This window comes from Tenrec ecaudatus, chromosome 6 (genome assembly GCF_050624435.1).
Source record: "Tenrec ecaudatus isolate mTenEca1 chromosome 6, mTenEca1.hap1, whole genome shotgun sequence".
In the NCBI taxonomy this organism is placed as follows: domain Eukaryota; kingdom Metazoa; phylum Chordata; class Mammalia; order Afrosoricida; family Tenrecidae; genus Tenrec; species Tenrec ecaudatus.
In genome coordinates, this window is record NC_134535.1 from 155,178,490 (window position 1) to 155,198,573 (window position 20,084).

Genomic DNA, 20,084 nt, shown 5'->3' on the forward strand with positions numbered 1-20,084 from the left:
ACTAGTGAGAAGAAATTTTACTGATTTTATGAGGTTTTGGGGAGGCATAGTTTATGTTACAGACAGACCTTCCATTATTTTTACTTGCTTACCTACTGCCTGTTGTTACACTATTTAGAACTTGAACTTCCCTTATGTTACAGAGATTCTATTGCTCAACAATGTGATCTGTCCAGAATGTCTACTTAAATATTTTCTGGAAACCCTGAGGTCTTAAAAGACAGGAAATCATCTGTATGCAGGAATTTCCTTTTATCAGCACTTAGGGATTGTAAATCTGTTTTCTTATATATTTCAAACTAAATATAACCATGCAATTTTAAAAGATGGTGATATGTGGAGTTACAATGGGATAGTTTGCTTTCTAGCTACACCATGGAAGGAACACATTAAATGATAGCCTATTACACAAGACACACACACACACACACACACACCAGCTTCATGTAAACTTCCATGATATTTTAATGCCACTTTTACAAAAACTTGTATGCATACAAGGGGCCTTCAGCAAGTTCATGGATACTTCTCTTCTTCTCAGTTATCAGCCTGCTTAGGTTTCAAAGATCAGGTCAGTATGCCAATATCAGCATTAGGTAAACATGGAGGATGATTACATCTTTCCTAGTGACCAAGTCACTTGAGCACCTTGGCATTTTCCCCAGACGCACTTCATTAATGTGCAAAATAGTTAAATTATAGATTTTTATGGTTGTCATAAATGGGAATTGTTAGATAATGAGATAGTTGGTGAGGAAATGTTACATACTGTGATAGTCTGAGTACTTTAGAGAAACAAACCCACAGAAACTCATGTATAAGAGAGTTTTATAAAAAGGTTAAGTGCACATCAAGAAAACATCCCAACCTACTGCTGCCCAAGCACACAAGTGCAACATTAACCCATTTGTCCAACATCTATCCACAAAGTCCTCTTCCACCTCACAAAATGCACACTATGATGCCAACTGCAGGAGGAAAGCTGAATCAGTGAAAGTGTAAGCATCTCAGCACTGGCTAGGTCTCCACACAGCTGCTCCAGCACCCAGGGCTGCATCAGGGTAGGTCATTGGGGATGTCTGGCAGGAAGTGAGCCTTGCAAGCTGAAGCAGGGAACTGGCTACAGCAGCTGCACCCTGGTCTGACCATCACAAAGCAAGAGATGTGAGAATTAGAAATGTGAGGCTCACTTAGCCATTTATTTTTCTGCCCTTCAATTAACCCCACATGTGTTTATTGGCCAGGTTGCCACAATAAACTTTAACTAACTCACATACCTGCATAGAAAAAAATATTTACATAGCTTTGGTGGTGTTATGCATTTTAAAGCCTATGCTTTAATCTATAAACCAGTATAATTATTTATGTTATTTCTTCCTGAATAGGGAAAGGTATTTCCAAAACATCACATAAGAATATTTCTCTATTTCCCGATAAAAATGATTAAAAAAAATTCCAGCCTTGTGTTACAGAAGTAACAGTTCTGAATCTTTTGGATAACATTCAGATAAGCATCTAAATGTCATGTGCTATCCACGCTAAATCTGTTGTAATGCTCAATCTCTTCTGCATGTGTGATGCAAAGTGGTGTGTGCGCAGGGTGGATTTCTTCAACCACTGAATAATTTCTTTGCACTCTGTTCTTCAGTAATGATTAGTTCTTTCTTCCCCGCTTGTTCATACAAAGGATGCTTTAACATAAAACCTGGAAGCATCTAGGGAAAAAAGAGGAACACATACCAGAATTATGCACTAATAAGAAAACAGAGATTTTCCATTAGCCCAGCCATCTATACATAAACCCGTATATATTCCCATGGAATGTATGATATATTTAACTATGTGAGTTAGTTCATTTTAATTAAAGTGAATGTAGCCTTTTGATCTATGAAATAAACAATCTAACAATAGGAGAAATGCAATCTGTCGAGACATATTTGAGTTATTTTGCAGTAATTGGCTTGGCAGCAGCTTCAGTCACAGATTTCTGTTTCACAGATTGTCCCCAAATGAATAAAGGTTTTCTTTGAAATGTAATTAATATTGCGTTCAGCTGCAAGACATTCTCAGGTTGTCAAAGGAACTTGAAGGAGGTAGTTACAAAAAGCGAACAAAATGAAAGTGAAACTGAAAAGTAAATTAAGTCAAATGAACGCACACAAAGTCAACTGGACCAATGAAAAATGTCAGTGTCACGAACTAGATTTTACCTTCACTTCATTCTCCTATCCATATTAAAATGATTTTGGGCTAAGAGTTTAATCTATACTTGTTGACAATGATTGTCTCACTGTATTATTAGAGCATGGAGGAGTATGTGGAATGAACTAATAATTTCATTCTTTGGTACTGCTGGTAAGATGGTAATGATCTGCCAGTGCTGAAACAGACTTGGGGAGTCAAGACCCCTAAATTCAGTATACATGGACTTGAACTTGTTCCTTCATTGTAATAATAAGTCACTTACTTGCTGCTGATCTTTACATAGAAGTTGAGCTGCATGTATAGAAATACTAATGGTTTCCATAGTTTTAGTAAGCCCAACTTTTATTCTACTTTGGTAAGAACTTAAATATACACAGAACCCCAAGAACAAATTGTGGTAAGCCTGGTTCACTACAGAAACAAATCCAGGGACACTCCTATGTGTGTATGAGAACTTTATATCAAGAAGTAATTATGTATCAGTAAAACATCCCTACCCAGTCCAGATCAAGTCCCTAAGTCTGACTTTAGCCCATATATCTGATACCAGTCTATATATACCTCTTCAGACTCATAAACAAAGATCACAGGCCAGTGGGTGGAAAGTCTTGTGGATCCAGTGGTGGTGGACGGATCTCAGCAGTGGAAGCATCTCAGCACTGGTGTGGGTCTCCACGCGGCTCCCCCAACTCCAGGGCTCTGACTCCATCAGCATAGCTCTATGTGGCTTCTAAACAGGAATGTCTCACAGGGAGATTGTGTGTCCTGCCACCCGGCAGGAAGACTGGAATTCCCAGAGTCCTCAGGAGAAGGTCATGCCCACAGAGAGGCCTCATTGACTATGACCTGATTCACAGGCTAGACTCCAAATCTTCACTCAAGCTAACAGTAGTCCTGTGGACCAAATGGCAGTGGATGCATCTCCAGGGCAGTAGCTGCCAACAGTGTGGCTACATGTGTCTTATCAACAGGAATATGAAGCAGAGAGAGAAGGGGGGGGGGGGAGTAGTAGCAGGAGAGAGAGAGAGAGAGAGAGAGCCTTCCTCTTTTGATGGCAGAATCAAGAGAGAGAGAGAGAGAGAGAGTTCCCAGAATCCTGATGAGAAGGTCACACCCACTAAGAGGGCTGTGCCCTGATTGACAGACTAGACTCCACCCTTTCATTCTTTTATCAAGCAAAGATGCAATTGTGTAGCTATCACACAAATGAAGACCATTATTAAAGTTACTCATCCTCAGTTGTGTCCATCTAACTGATATATTTGGAAAACCAAGGCTCATGATTCAAAATCACCAGCCACTCTATGGGAGCCAGATAGGGCTTTCTTCTCCAGTGAAGACTTATAATCATAGCAGCCTGCAGGGACGGTCTTACCTTCTATGGAGTCACTAGGAGTCAGCATTGACTGGATGACAGAGAGGTTTGGGGGTTTATTTTTAGTGTTAACTGCACACATTCCTGGAATCTCAAATAGGATTTGTCTCTATTTTACATAGGGAATTTGAAAAATACATTTGTATTTATTAGTCTTAGAAAAGTGGACTACAGTAGTAAAACTGAAATCAGAGAAAATGATGCAACATACAAAAAATATAAAATTTTAAATGAAATAAACTTAATAACTTTTGGCATCTGTTCTATCAACATCACACAGCCAGTTATTCTTAGTCATACAATGTATTTTTAAATGGTGCCCAGATTCCACAAATCAGCAGAACTGCAGTATTTTCACAAACTATAGTCTATATAGATACATTTTTCCTTTCTTTACTCAACTAACGGGATTGCTTCCTAGTTTCAACAAGCTATATATCTCTTGGTTACACATTTATCATAATGATTACTTTTTTGGTAAATAATATATGTATCATGCATTTTTCTGCAAACTGAGCAGAGCCCTGCCCATTAGTTACTTTTGCAAGGCGTGCACATTATGTCTGTATCTACATTAGAGGAAAAAAAATCATTTTGTGAAATTAGCCCATCACCACCATCCTGAAACTAACAGATACGAAGCTATACATTCTTTGCTGCTTACTAGAGAGGAGCTCAATGTTATTTGGCATTTGTATGAGCAAGTATTTGAAGCCCTGGTGGTTTTCATAGTTAAGGCACTCACTACTAACCTAAAGGTCAGCAGTTCGAAATCCACCAGCCACTCCTGAAAGATATAGAGTAATCTGATCCATGAAGGTTTACACAGCATTGGAATGAGCCTTGAAGCAGTTCTACTTAGCCCTACAGGTTAACTATTAATTGATATTAACTTGATGGTAATGTCAATCATGTTTCTACACTAAATCCTATCTATAGTCCAAGAACTTAATCCTATTAAATAAGACCCACATGTAAAAATTGGAAGAGTGGAAGTGGTAGAATCTTGTGGAATTTCTTTATATTCATATAATGATGCTAGAGAGTGTTGGTGGTTCAATGGAAGAATTATCCCTTTCCATGCAGGCATCTCAAATGTGATTGCCAGACAAGTTCAGTAAGTACTGCTGTTAGTGAAAGCTGTGTGTTGCTATGATGCTGAAACCACAGATCTGCACAATTGTGGAAGTGGCATGGCTCCAGGCAGCATTCTGTATGGAGTTGCCACCAGCTGGGGCAACTATTGAATGATAACTATCAATTGTCTGTGTGTGTGTGTGTATATATTTATAAATGTATATATACACACATACATATATACACACATATACACACATATACATATATATGACTAGGTTAGTAATGTGATATGACTTGTAAAAATTAAAATCTATATTTCAAATTAATAACTAAGAACAAAAATTGAACTGAATGGCCTTACCCCCTATACTTCTATTTTGACAATAGTTTTCCTTCTTAACTTCTGAATAGCAATAAGCCAATACATATCTCTAAAAATGCTTCCATAATGTTCCTAAGGCTTACCATTTAATTGGAAGAAATATAGTTCATAAAGTACTAATTTTCAAATGCTCTATTCCTGCAGAGATCCCTGGTAGTGGATATGCATTGGGTTGTAATCCTCAAGGTCAGCAGTTTGAAACCACAAGCAGATCTATAAGAGAAAGATGAGGCTTTTTACTCATGTAAAGTGTTACAATGTCAGAAACCCAAAAGGCAGTTTTAACCTGTCCTTTAAAGTTTCCATGAGTCAGAATCCACTGAATGGCAGTGAGTTTGTTTGTATGTTTTTGGGATGGTTGTGATTCTTCCATCAATTATATATTGAAAGAAGTATGCTTGAGTTGTCTCAGCAACTCTGTAAATTAATATGCATACCTATCCTAACAGAGAAGATATTTAGACAAATTAGATGGACATGAATATACATAAAACTAGAGAAGAGAAAGAATGAGAAACTCATTCTGGATTTTTAAAACTGTAGCATACAGGTATGATGGAACTTAAATTTGAAAATATCCATTCAACGGAACTATCCAATACTGAGAAAAAGAAGTGTTTAAATTTTTTTACAATAAGCAGTTGTGCTGGGATAGGGGATAACTCATCTATGCTTTGTTCACATTCAAATCAAGCTTGTCATAGAAACTAGTCAGGGAATGTATGGATGTGCTTTATACAATTGATGTATGTATATGTATGGATTGTGGTAAGAGTTGTATGAGCCCCTAATAAAATGTAAAAGAAGAAAAGAGAAAAAAATGATTTGGGCAAAGACTGTACAGATGTGCTTTATACAATTGATGTATGTATATGTATGAACTGTGAAAAGAATTGTATCAGCCCCAATAAATTGTTAAAATAAATAAAAGAAAAAAAAGAAAGATAAAAAAAATGACAGAGGGTGGAGGGAGGGTTGGGTGGAAAGGGGAAACTGATTACAGTGATCTACATATAACCTCCTCCCTGGGGAATGGACAACAGAAAAGTAGGTGAAGGGAGACATCATACAGTGTATGATATGACAAAATAATAATAATTTATAAATTAGCAAGTGTTCCTTAGGGAGGGGGAGTGGGGAGGGAAGGGGAAAAGTGAGGAGTTGATGCCAGGGGCTTACGTGGAGAGCAACTGTTTTGAGAATGATGAGGGCAATGAATGTATAAAAGTGCTTTACACAATTTGATGTATGTATGAGTTGTGATCAGAGTTGTATGAGCCCCCAATAAAATGATTTTTTTAAATGAAAAAAAAACGAATGTGATGCACCATCATTAACATTAAAGTAGTTTTTGCTGTGTTTAGTTATGTAGTCATCTGTGATTTGATTTTCAATTTTAGAGGATTGATGCAACTTAATTTTAAAGTTGTACTCAACAGATTAGACTTACTTAAATGAATTTACTGTATATGTTTATTACTGTTGTTGTTAGCTCAGCTTAAACTGAGTCAATGATTTGTCTAGAAAAGGGATAGGAAATAGCAGAGATTCCATACAAAATCAACTAATAAAAATTATCTGATCATAGTGCAAGCGAATCAACTACATCCTCCACTTTTGATTTACAATTTTATCATAATATCCATTCTTAGTTTTCTTCTGGCACCTATAACTGTGTGGAATATCATTCTTCTACATATTTATTTTCTATCTTAGTTTCAACACAATGAAGGGAGCATTCTGTCCGTAATCATAAGAGGCTAATAGTTTAGGGGCCTTGGTGGCATAATGGGTTATACAGGGAGCTGGTAAATGAAACGTCAGCTCTCAGAACCAAACTGTGGTTTAGAACGCTCTATTCTATTCTTCTAATAGAATGTTCTATCCTGCAGGGATCCCTGGTAGTGGATATGCATTGGTTGCAATCCTCAAGGTCAGCAGTTCAAAGCCACCAGCAGGTCTGTAAGAGAAAGATGAGACTTTTTACTCATGTAAAGTGTTACAATGTCAGAAGCCCAGAGGGCAGTTTTAACCTGTCCTTTAAAAGTTGCCAGGAGTCACAATCCACTGAATGGCAGTGTGTTTGTATGTTTTGGGTAGGGTTGGGATGCTTCCATCCCTCCATTTTATTAGAATGCTCTATTGTACTGTTCTAATAGAATGCTCTATTCCTGGAGGGATCTCTGGTAGTGGATATGCATTGGGTTGTAATCCTCAAGGTCAGCAGTTCAAAACCTCAAGGTCAGTAGTTCTTGAGGCTCATTCTGAGTTGGAATCAACTCAATGGCTTTCGGTTTTTTGTTTTAGTGGTTTCAAAATTTAGAAAATATCATATAAGTTAAAATATTATTTCTGGTTATAATATGCTGTTACTTTTGCTGCTCAGTCAAATCTTATAGATAGTGCTATTAATGAATGTTCAATATAAATTATAGAATTTCATTAAGAAATAATTTTTAACGGTTTCTAAGTTAGGTTCTATAAGAAGTGTTGGGTTATCCAATAAAAATGATTATTTCTGTGGTTGTGGGTGCAGCTAATATGTAATGGCTAGATCAAACAACAATGTGTCATATTCAATTAATCATCACACAGCAACAATTTTTTTTAAATACTCAGGGTTAGGAACAATTATTATCTGCTTTCTACAAATCAGAAAAGTGACATCTTTGAGAGTTTAAAAACTTAACTGAAGAGTAAGGGTAGTAAGTGGGAAATTGAACCTAGAACTCCTTCTGTCTGTAACATTTGGCCCCCTGTGCCCTTAGGAGAGATACATAATGAGGTAGGTGTTGTAAAAGAATATATAACTTAGGTCAGTACCAGACTGCCAGACACAGAGAAAAAAATCACATGGTAGGTCGGTTGTGATTTTTCTCAGAAACATTTTCTTAACCCTGCCAATGACATTTCTTAATAAATTCCTTATTTTTTTCATGTGGTTTTCTCTTCATCACTGATACATAAAAAGGTTTCCATCATTTTACTTGTTGACAATGATGAAGGATTGGTGAAAATCTCTCAAACACCTTTCTTTCTGATAAAGGCCAGCTACAATGAGTGGCATAAGAGTCATCCTCTTCTCATAGCGGTATCACTTCAGCCTCAGCACTCTGCAATGTCTGTCCTTCATGAAGCAGCAAGGGATGGGTACCCATCTGTGTGGAGGCTGGGCTGACTATGTACAAACACAAACACATGGTCTCTGCTCTTTGGGAAAATCAGAGTACTTCCTAATGATACTGAGATGGTTTTATAGAGAGAGAGATTATAATTATAAAGAGATGGTTTACTCCCCAAGATTTATTTTATTAAATAATTGCATATGATTGATTGATAAGTATTATGGCCATTAAAAGAGAGTATCTTGAAGTAGGTTTCAAAATTGAAACAAAATATAATGTTCCCCAAACCATGGACTAAATCAAATGTGAACATTATATTACTCCATGGGCTATTAAATTATAGGTAAGTAGGCAAGTTGCTCCTTTGAAAGACTTGGGTATCTGAGGAAGTGTTATGGTTACAAAGTTAGAGAATTTTCCATTTGATTATTCCATTTAGATGTTAGATTTATTGTTGGCTAATTATACCATTTTAAACACATACTTTTTTAAAAGATCATTTTATTGGAGGCTCTTACAGCTCTTAAAACAATCTATACATCAATTGTATCAAGCATATGTGTATGTATATTGCCATCATTATTTCCTAAACATTTACTTTCTGTTTGAGTCCATGGTATCAGATACTCTTTTTACCCTCCTACCCTTGTGGTCCCTTGATAAATTATAAATTATTATTTTCATGTTTTACACTGACTGCTGTCTCCTTTCTCCTGTGGTTTCTTGCCCCCTTCTCTCCCCACCTCCCCACTATACTCCTGCTATTGCTACTCCCATTTCTGTTCCTAAGGGGTTTATCTGACCTCTATTCCATGTGTCATTAGCTCTTATCCATATCTGTATGCAAACTGTGGCTTAGTCCACAGTGAGAGACAGGATTTGGGTCATGATATTGGGGGGGGGGGGAATGAGAAAGGTTCAAAGAACCAGAGGAATATTGTGTGTTTCATTGATGCTATACTTCACCCTGGTTCATTCATCCCTTCCTTGTGACCCTTCGGTCAGAGGATGCCTCATTGTTTACAGTTGGATTTCTTTTTTTTTTTTTGGATATTCAGTCTACACTTTATTTTTTATTATTATTTTTTAATTTATTTTTATTTATTTACATTTTATTAGGGGCTCATACAACTCTTATCACAATCCATACATAAACATATACATACATCAATTGTATAAAGCACATCCGTACATGCTTTGCCCTAATCATTTTTTTTCTTTTTTTTTTTAAATCTTTTTATTGGGGCTCATAAGGCTCTTATCACAATCTGTACATACATCACATGAGCAAAGCACCCTTATACATTCGTTGCACTCGTCACTCTCATAATTCACCTTCCACTTGGGTTCCTGGAATCAGCTCATTTTCCCTTTTTTCCCCCCATCCTCCTCCCTCCCCGATCCCACCCCTGGTCCCTTGATAGTTTATAAATAATTATTATATCTTATCTTACACTCCCCGGCGTCTCCCCTCACCCGCCTCCCCCTTGCCAATCTCCCAGAGAGGAGGTTACACATAGATCTCCGAGATCGGTTCTCCCTTTCTACATGCCCTTCCCTCCTGGTGTCGCCACTCCCACCGCTGGTGTTGAAGGGTTCGTCTGTCCTAGATTCCCTGTGCCTCCAGATCCCCACTGCACCGCTGTACATCCTCTGGTACAACCAGGTCCGCAAGGCAAGGTAGGATTGGGGTCATGATGGTTGGGAGGGGAGGAAGCGTTCAGGAACTAGAGGAAGGTTTTGAGTTTCATTGTTGTTACACTGAACCCTGTGTGGCCCATCTCCTCCTCACTACCCCTCTGGAAGGGGTGTTCAGCTCTCTACAGGTGGGCATTGGGTCCCCATCATGCACTACCCCTCTTTCACGGTGACGTGATTCTCACCACCACCCCATCTTTGATGTTGGAGACCTGGTCTCCTCTGTCCTTCATGGTCACCTATGTTGGTGTGCTGCTTCCGTGTGGGCTTGGTTGCTTCTGGGCTAGATGGCCGCTTGTTTGCTTTCAAGCCTTTAAGTCCCCAGACGCTATATCTCTCAGTAGCCGGGCACCATCCGCCTTCTTCACCACACTTGCTTATGCACACTTTCGTCTTCAGCCATTATGTGAGGAAGGTGATCACACAATGATTGTTTTTGTTCCTTTGTATCTGCTACATGGTCCATTCAACACCTTGTGTTCGCTTAGGCCGTGTGCTTCTTCTCTGTGGGCTTTGTTGCTTCTGAGCTAGATGGCCGCTTATTTGTCTTCAAGCCTTTAAGACCCCAGACGCTATATCATTTTTTGATAGCCGGGCACCATCAGCTTTCTTCACCACATTTGCTTACACACACGGCTGTCTTCAGTGGTCCTGGAGGGACATGAGAGTGTGGGAGGTAGGGGAAGGGAGGAGGTGTCGACCAACACAGGAACAAGGGAACAGCGAATGGTTCTAAAACAGAGGAGGGAGGGGAGGGGAGGACTGGAAGGGAGTGACCAAGAGCAAGGTAACTGAGAGGAACTACTGAATCCAGAATGAAGGCCAAACATGGTAATGGGTTGGGAGGAAAGCGAAAGGAAATAGAGGAAAGGAGTAGGAGGCAAAGTGCATACAGAGAACCCTAAATACAGACATGAACATATGTAAATATATTTATGTTTATGGGGGCAATAGATTTATATGCATATATTTATAGGTTCAGTAGTAGGGTAGCAGATGGACATTGGGCCTCCTCATGCATAATCCCCCAATACAATAGCACCTCGCCCTGCTAAGCAGCCATTGCAGGATACCCATCTTCCCGACATGATCACTGAATACAGTTGGATTTCTTATCTCTGAGCCAAACCTCCTGTTCTCGACAATGTGTTGTTTGTTTGTTTGTTTGTTTTGGGTCTTCTGATACCTGATCCCATTGACACCTCATGAACACACAGGCTGATGTGCTTCTTCCATGTGGGCTTTGTTGTTTCCCTGCTAGATGGATACCTGCTTAACTTAAAGCCTTTAAGTCCCCAGACACTGTACTTTTGATAGCCGGGAACCATCAGCTTTCTTTACCACATTTTGTCCCCAGAGATCGTGCCGGGATAAGTGAGCATCACAAAATGCACGTTGTTAGAAAAAAGTGTTCTTGCATCGAGGGGGGGCTTGAGCACAGGCCCAAAGCCCGTTCATTTCCTCAATATATTACTATATAAATATATGTACATATGCCAATACTTCTATTTTATGAATTAATATATTTACATAAGTGCACACCTATGTTTATACCTTTATCCATAACTATAAATCTTTATTTCTCCTCTGTTTCCTTTCACCATTACATTTCCCTTCTTCTGCCTCTTAGTATTTCCTCTCAGCTAGATTGCTGTTGCTCCAACACCTTCAGGATCTCTACATCCTCTTCATTGTTGATTTTAATTCACTAGTTGTTTCCCCATCTGGCATTGTGTGCTCACTGATACCTTTCCCCAATTCATCCTCTCCCTAAGTCCTTCCACAACCTTCAGTCCCATTGCTTTCTCCTCGGGCTTGCTTCCCATGCCTACTTTATATAGGTAAGCCCTCAGGTTATAGTGCACATTGGTGGGATCTGCATGCACATTCCAAATTCTATGGAGATAAAAACCCATACTCTCCCCCGGGGTGGGTAAGTGCCCTGCTTCCCCAGTGCCAACACCTCCCCTGTCCCCCCTTTTCCCTGTCCCCTCCCTGCTTTCCCCATGTTTGTGTTGGAATGACATGTACTTCAACTCATACAATATAAGATAAATGACTTTTCTTCTATGCCTACAGTGCTGATTATACTAACCTCAGTGGACTCATGTTATACTTGTCCTTTTGTGATTGGCTGAGTTGCTTAGCATAATTTCCTCCAACTCTTCCCATGAGGTGATGTGCTTCATGCAACCATCAGTGCTTTTTAGTGATGCATAGTGCATGCCAGAATTTTCTAATCCACTTGTGTATCAATGGAAATTTATGTTGTTTCCAATTCTTTGGATTGTGAATTGTGCTGCAATAAACATTGGAGCACAGATGACTGGTTGTGGTCTATATCATACCTCTTCTGTGCATATGTCCAGTAGCTGAATAGTTGGGTCATAAGGTAGCTCAATTTCCATTTGCTTTAAATATTGCCAAATGGCTTTCTACAGAGGCTACACATATCTACATGACCACCAGCAATGGAGGAGAGTTTATCTCCTGCCACATCACTCTAACATTTGTTGCTCTCTGATTTCTGATTTGAGCTGTCCTCCAGGGTGTCATCTCATGGTTGTTATAATTCTTATTTCTCTGATGGCTAATGATTGGGAGCGTTTTCTCATATATGTATTGGTCATTCAGATCTCCTCACGAGTGAAACTTCTTTTCAGGTCTTTCCCCACTTCCTCAGGGGGTTAACTATTTTCTTCTTTTTTTTAGACTAAGGGGATATTGTAGATTTTAGTAACAAGTCCTTTGTCTGTTGTGTCATTGCTAAAAATCATCTCCCAGTCTGTGGGTTCTCTTGTTACTCTCTTGGTGAAGTCTTTTGATTCACACAGGTGTTTTATCCTTAGTATAGCTCACTTGTCGATTTCATGTTCACCTGTATGGGTACCCTTCCATATTGCAGTTAGCCTATGTATTCCCCGAGCCAAGGTTCAAATGTTTGTTCTGATTCCTTTGTTGATGGTCCTGATAGTTTGGGGTTTTACTTCTAGGTCTGTAATCCACCTTGAGTTTGTTCTTGTGCATGGGGTGAAGTAAAGATCTTGTTTCATTTCTCTGTAAGTAGATATTCATTGTTTCTTACACTGCTTGTTAAAGAGGGCCTCCACCTCCCAATTGATGCTTTGGGGCCCTTGTCAAAGATCAGTTGCCTATACACTGATATTTTTCTGAGTTTTCTGTTTTTTCTTTCCCATTGGTTTGAGTATTTGTCAATATACCAGTATGATGCTGTTGTGACTGTTGTGGCTTTGTAGTAGCTGTTAAAGTGAGGTAAGGCGAGGCCTCTGACTTTGTCCTTCTAAAGGAGTTCTCTGTTAAATCTGGGCTTCTTCCCTTTCCATATGAAATTGATGGCCAGTTTTTCCAATTCTCTGAAAAAAGTTGTTGGTATGTGAATCAGGATGGTAACAAACTAATATAGTGCCTTGAGTAAGATTGACATCTTTACTATATTGAGTATTCAAATCCACGAGCATGGGATATTCTTCCATTTGTGGAGGTTGCTTTTGGTGTCCTGTAGTAGGTTCCTTTAGTTTTCCTTATATAAGTCTTGTTTTTGTGGTTAAAGATGTCCCTAGATATTTCAATATGTTCTAGGCTATTGTGAAAGTTACTGTGTTTTGATTTCTTTTTCCATGTTCTTGTCTGCTTTATATAACAAACCAATAGACTTATATTTGCTGATCTTGTATCCTGCCACTCTTCCATATTCCTCTATCACTGTCAGTACTCCTGTTATAGAGCTTTTGGGATTTTCTTTCTTTCTTTCTTACTTTCTTATATATTTTTTTTTTTTTTGCTTTTGGGATTTTCAATGTGTTGATTCATGTCGTCTGCAAATAGCAATAGTTTCACCTCCTTCCCCTCCCAGCCTTTTAATGTCAAACCTCCAGTACAATGTTGAATAGAAGTGGGGATAAGGGAAATCCTTGTCTAGTCCCCCTCTTCTCAGTGGGATTGTTTTAGTCTTTCTCCATTTTCCATGATGTTGGCTGTTGCTTTTTCATAGATAGCTTCTATTAACTTGATGATTTTTCCTTCCATTCCTCTCTTCCTACGTGATATAATTAGGAATGGATGTTATCAAATGCCTTTTTTGTGTACCTATCGATATTCTCGTGTGATTCTTATCCTTTTTTGTATCAAAGTCTCAAATAATGTTTATGGATTTTTAGATGTTTTACCATCCCTGCATCCTTGGAATGAATCCCACCTGAACATGATGGATGATATGTTTTATATACTTTTGTATTCTTTTAGCCAGTATTTTGTTAAGACCTTTTGCATCTATGTTTATTAGAGATATCAGTCTGTAGTTCTTTTTACAGGTAGGACCCTTGTTCCGTTTGGTTATCAAAGTTTTACTGACTTAGTAGAGTGAGTTTAGGAGTTTGCGGTCTTTTTCTATGCTCTGGAATAATTTTGGAGGCTCAGTGTGAGCTCTGACCTAAATGCCTGGGGGAATTCCCCTGTGAAGCTACATGGTTTGGAAGCTTCTTTATTTGGTTGTTTCTTGATAACCATAACTATTTCTTCATTCTGTTGAGGTTCCCTCTATCTGGGATAATTTAGGAAAGGATGTTTTTTCCAAATATTTGTCCATGTCTTCCATATTGTTGAATTCATTAAAATACAGATGTGTTAGTCTGGGTAGACTAGACAAACAAATTCATAGACACTCATATGTGTACAAGAGCTTTATATACAAGAGCACTTGAATATTGGGAAAATATCCCAGCCCAGTCCAGATCAAGTCTGTAAGTCCAATATTAGCCCATATATCTGATACCAATCTATAATTTCCTCTTCGGACTCATGCAACACATGCAATTACACTGAATGCCAGAAGAACACAGATCATTGGGTTGAAAATTTTGTGGATTTAGTGGTATTGTAAGCATCTCAGTGCAGACAAGGGTGCCCATGTGGTTCCTTCAGCTTCAGCGTACTAGAATAGCTCCATGTGTCTTAACAGGAATGTCTTGCAAGGAGTGAGCGTGTGTCCCTCCTCTAGCAAGCTATTTTTCTCCTTAGCATCTCCAAATGATGTCATCAACCTGCAACCTGATTGACAGACCAGACTCTACCCCTCCACTTTTAAGTCTCAATTGACATCAGATTATGTTACTACCACAACAGACTGTCATAGTACTTTGTGATTATCCTTTTAATCTCTTTGGGGCCGATTGTGATTTCCTTGGCTTTATCCCTTTTGCTGACTATTGATGTTTACTCAAAGTTTCCTTGGTTAGGTTTGTCAGTGGTCTGTCGATTCTGTTGATCTTTTCAGAAAACCAGCTTTTTGCTGCATTGATTTTTTGCATTGTTCTCTTGTCTTCCCACTCATATAATTCTACCCTGATTTTTAAAATTTATTTTCTTTTGCTATTGGAGGAGTTGTTCTGTTGAATCTGTTCTAGTTGCTGGAGGTTTTATAATAGTGTATAAGTCATAAGTCTCTGTTAGCATATATGCATGAATTGTTATCAAACATTCTCTGATTTTTCCCTAGATATTGGTACATTATATTCTCAATCTCATTAGTTTTTGGAAACTTCATAATTTCCTCTCTAATCTGGGCTAGTACCCATTCCTGTTGCAGTAGATTGTTATTTATCCTCCAGTTGTTTGGCCTTGTTTTCCTTGTCTTGCTTTATGGTGTGGTAGTCTGAGCAGGACGACTGTATAAATCTATGTGTTTGAATTAATCAGTCTCATCTTGTGTCCCAGTAAGCAGTCTATTTTAAAAAATGAGTCATGTGCACGCACTTGAAAAGAATATGACTTTTTTGTATTTGAAGACAAACTCTATAAATGTCTATCAGGTCCAGTCGCCCAATTGTCATGTTTAGTTCTGAAGCCTCCTTGCAGAACTTCTTTACCAGTAATCTATGTTTCTCTGATAGTTGCGTATTAAGTCTGATATTTCTTTTTTATCTTTTATATAATTTTTGACAAATTTTATGGGCCTCTTATTAGGTTCCTATATATTTGTTATGCTCACTGATTCCTGGTCTATTTATCCTTTGAGAATTATATAGTGTCCAACCTTGTCTCTTGCTATGGTTCTCACCTTTAGGTCAATTTTGTCAGAGATTAAGATTACAATGCTTACTTTTAAGTAGCCATTTTCTTGGAATATTTTCCACCAGCCTTTTATTCTTAGTCAATTTTTATCTGTGACCTTAAGATATGTCTCTTGCAAGCAACAGATTGATTGATTATGTTTTTTGAGCCAGTCTGCTATCCTTTGTCATTTAATGGGCGAATTGAGGCCATTAACAGTCAGAGTTATCCCCCTGGGTGGATTCATTGTTGTCATCTTGTACATTTTGCCTTGGGTGTTTTTCTATCTACATCCATTACAGTGTGCTATGTTTGTGTGGAGAGTTCATTCTTGCCTTTCCCTCCTGAGGTAATGTTAAGTTTGGTAATTTTTTTCAGCACTGTTGATTTCTTGGTGGAGTTGCAGAATTTGGAGGTCTCTTGCTTGTTCTTGGGGGATGTTGGTCTTCTGGCCATAGTGAATATGCTAGGATTTTCCACAGGCTTGGGTGTCTTATGGTGCATTCTTTGAGATGTTTCCTTGTCCTGGAAATCTCTCACCTCACCATCTATCTTAAGAGATAATTTGGCAGCTTAGAGGATTCTTGGGCTCAAGTTTTTTTCTGCCTTCTTTCAGAAGATGTTACTCCACTCTCTCCTCCTGTTCATTGTATATGCTGATAGGTCTGAATATATTCTTATCTGAGCACCAATGTATGTGGCCTCCTGTTTTTCTCTTGCTGTCTCCCAAATTTTCTCTTTTTCCTTGAAGTTGAATAATTTAATTATTGTATGCGTTGGTTAGTTCTGCCTGGGGTTTAGTCTAATTGGTGTCCTCTCTACTTCCTGTATGAGTGCCATTCATTACGGTGGGAAAATTTGATTGCTGAAATTCCCTCACTAGCTTAGCTGTTGGCTTCTTCGTTGTTCTTGTTCTGGTAGACCAATTATTCAAATGGTGTACCTCTTCATAGCAGCTGTCACTGACCTCATATTTTCTTCTGTATCTTTGATTATCATATTTGACTGTCTTTCCCATTTAATGAAGTCTGCCTAAATGTCCTTGAGATCCCTGTTACAATTCTCTGCCTCCCATAATCTGTTGGTGAGGTCTGTAACCTTGTGTTTTACTTCTGTAACCCCATCCATTAGTTCTTGTATTTCCCTTTGGGGCATGGACTTCATCTCCTCTATTGTAAATTTCATCTCCTCTATCATTGCATCCTTATTCTGCGTTGCTTCCTTCATATTCTGAATTACTCCAAGAAACAATCTGAAGTTTTCTTTTTGTGGAAGATCAACGTCTGATTCTATGAGCTTGTTAGGTTTATGACTTCCTCCACTGTCATATTTTGTTTTTTGTGTTTTCTTGTTGATGGTGTGAAGTATGTTGCTGTTTGCATGTCATTTTGGAACTGGGCACCATGCTTTTGGAGAACAAGGAGCCCTGAGTTGTTTCTCTGTGTGACTGGTAATGGTTTTTTCAAGGACCACCTGTGCTTTACTGTGGTGGTTGGTTGAACGGCTATGTAGGCAGGGTACTCCAGTGGCTCAGTGGTCACCAGCAGTGGTGGTGCATGATGTCTGGGCTGAGACAGGTGACTGTAGTTTTGCCACTGGCCAGGTTGGGGCAGGCCTGCCACTAAGGAACAGACCTGATTTAGGCTGTCTCTCCACAATTTGCAGTCTTTTGAAGACTCCCAGAACTGAGAAAGCCAGTTTTTAGCTTGGGTTGTGACTATCAGAACCTGTTCACTTTTCTGGTTTTGTTACGTTAAACTCCAAGGCTGTGCTTTAGAGATTAGAAATGTTTTGTTAATGTTATGCTAAAGGATAGAATTCTGGTGGCTTACATTCAAAGCTACACAAAGGACCACAGCCCGGATTTGAAAATTTTTGTTTCTGCTGCTGTTGTTTGGTTATTTCACCACTTCCCCCCTTTGTATAATGGGCTTGTGGGGTGTCCTGGGTCTGTGCTGTTCTGACCCCCATGAAGGGGACCGGATTAGCAAAGTGGGTTTGGGGCTGACGAAATTGAACTCTGCCCCAGTTCACTTCATTGTTACTTCAATCTTTATCCTGCACAGTACTGCCAGTTATTCTTTAGGGAACTGTGTTCTGTTACAGATAAATATACCACCGAATCTTCAATTGTTCCAAATTATTACCTAATTATCTTTCTTACCCACCCTGGCAGGTGTGGAGCTGGAGTGAGGGGGAATGGAGCTGGTCAATGTAGTCACTGTTCTTGAGCATCAAGAGCAGGGAGGATAGCAGAGATGGAAACTCCAGTGTGAGGTCTGTGGCTAGTTCTTAGAGGCTCTCTGCAAGTTTGGGCACTTTATGAGCACTTTAGACAGCAGCCTGGGGAAATTACTGCTCACTGCAGGTCTCCTATTTTGAGCGCAGGAAAGGTTGGCTGATGCCATCCTGCTGGGCCTGTCATAGGATTAGTGGATCCCTTGGACAGGTGCAGTGAGCTTAGAGTGTTTCAGTGAATTCTTGAGTTGTTTTGTGGGTGAAAATCACAGGGAGAGGTCTGAACCAAACCCTAGTACACTGAATCTATTTTTAGCATCCTGCCTCCCAATATTGGCCTCCTTATCTCTTAACTTTCTAGTCTACCAACAGGACCACTGGGCAAGTGATTCTACCTGGATGCCTTCTTTACTGAGACCTGCATACACCTTTATTGATGCCATTTTAAGGTTCAAATTTTCCATCTTTAAAGTAAGAAAATGAGTAGTATCTCTCTTGTTTGTTTTGAAGCTTATTTTGAAATAGTACACATATACCTCAGATTAGTATTTGGACTTTAGTTAGCATTCAATAAATTTTTAAAGCCTATTACATAGCAGCAATCTAGACAAGTGTCAAGTCTGTGAAGCAATAGTACTCAAGGTGGGCTCTCCTTTCATTAAACACTATATTTTGACAACTGTGATATTGGTATAAAGATTAAAAATCACACCATGTGATGTCAAGTAGATTCTGACTCATTGTAGCCACTGGTGTGTCAGCATAAAAGTGTGTTCCATTGCATTTTCAACAGATGCTGTTTGGATGATCATGGACATGGCCGCTGTGAGTCAGAACAGACTCAAAGGCCATGGTTTGGGTTTTATTTTATTTTGAGTCAAGTTCGGGTAAACTGAAACTTCCCACTTTTCAATTAGCAGGGGATTGCCTAATCTGTTTACACCACCCAGGAACACCATATGGGAACAATGAAGCATCTTTATAAAGCTAGTACAAAATATCACAAGGTCAAATGGTGATGTTTCCCTCTCATGAAAATCTTCACAAGGCATTAACTCCTGAGGCTACAGTCAATTCGAGGGATATAAAACACCATGGGAAGAAAGCTCCTGACTTTAGCAGAACATACCCCAAACTGACAGAATTACATTTTTTGCTATGACAGTGAAATTGAAACTAAATTCTGTTGGAGTTACAACAAGATTTGTGACTTCAGAGAAACATTAACAGCTACCTGAGAGCTCTCATATTTCTATGCCTATTTCCAGTCAGAGTATTATCAGCATGAATATTTTAGTATTTTTAGAGTATTCATCCATTTAATACAGACCTGGGAATCAAAGGGAACTACTTTAAAATGCCCACCTTAACCTTAGCTATCTATATGTGTGAGGGTAACCAGCCCCTCAATACTATCACAGGTTCGGTAGGCACAAGTGTAAGGTTATGATATACAAAGGTTTTAGTAAAGTCCTAGAGAATAGGAGAGATAAGAGAGAGTTTAAACTAAAGTCAGACACATTTCATGGTAGGATGCTCACCTCCTGGATGGCCATGATCTCACCAGCAATGTCTTCACACAGTGTGGACAGAGAGGGCAGGCGAGTTTCTATTTCTGACCAAGGTCCATATACACTTAGGGTCAGGATTACAGGCAACCATACACATGAAAGGAAGGGACTGTATAATAGGCATAAGCTTGACAGGAAGGGGATTTGCTAGGGGTGTACACATAATAGGAAGGGGAGGGACTAAGGATATACAAATGACAAGACAGGCGGACCCTAGACTCAATATGGCTGCCTAATCTTGGTCACCCTTGAGAGGGCTTGACCTCCTTGGGATTTTCTACAGGGACACAATCAAATATCCTTATCAGAAGGGAGTGGTCCCTAATTAAGATGGGACAGAC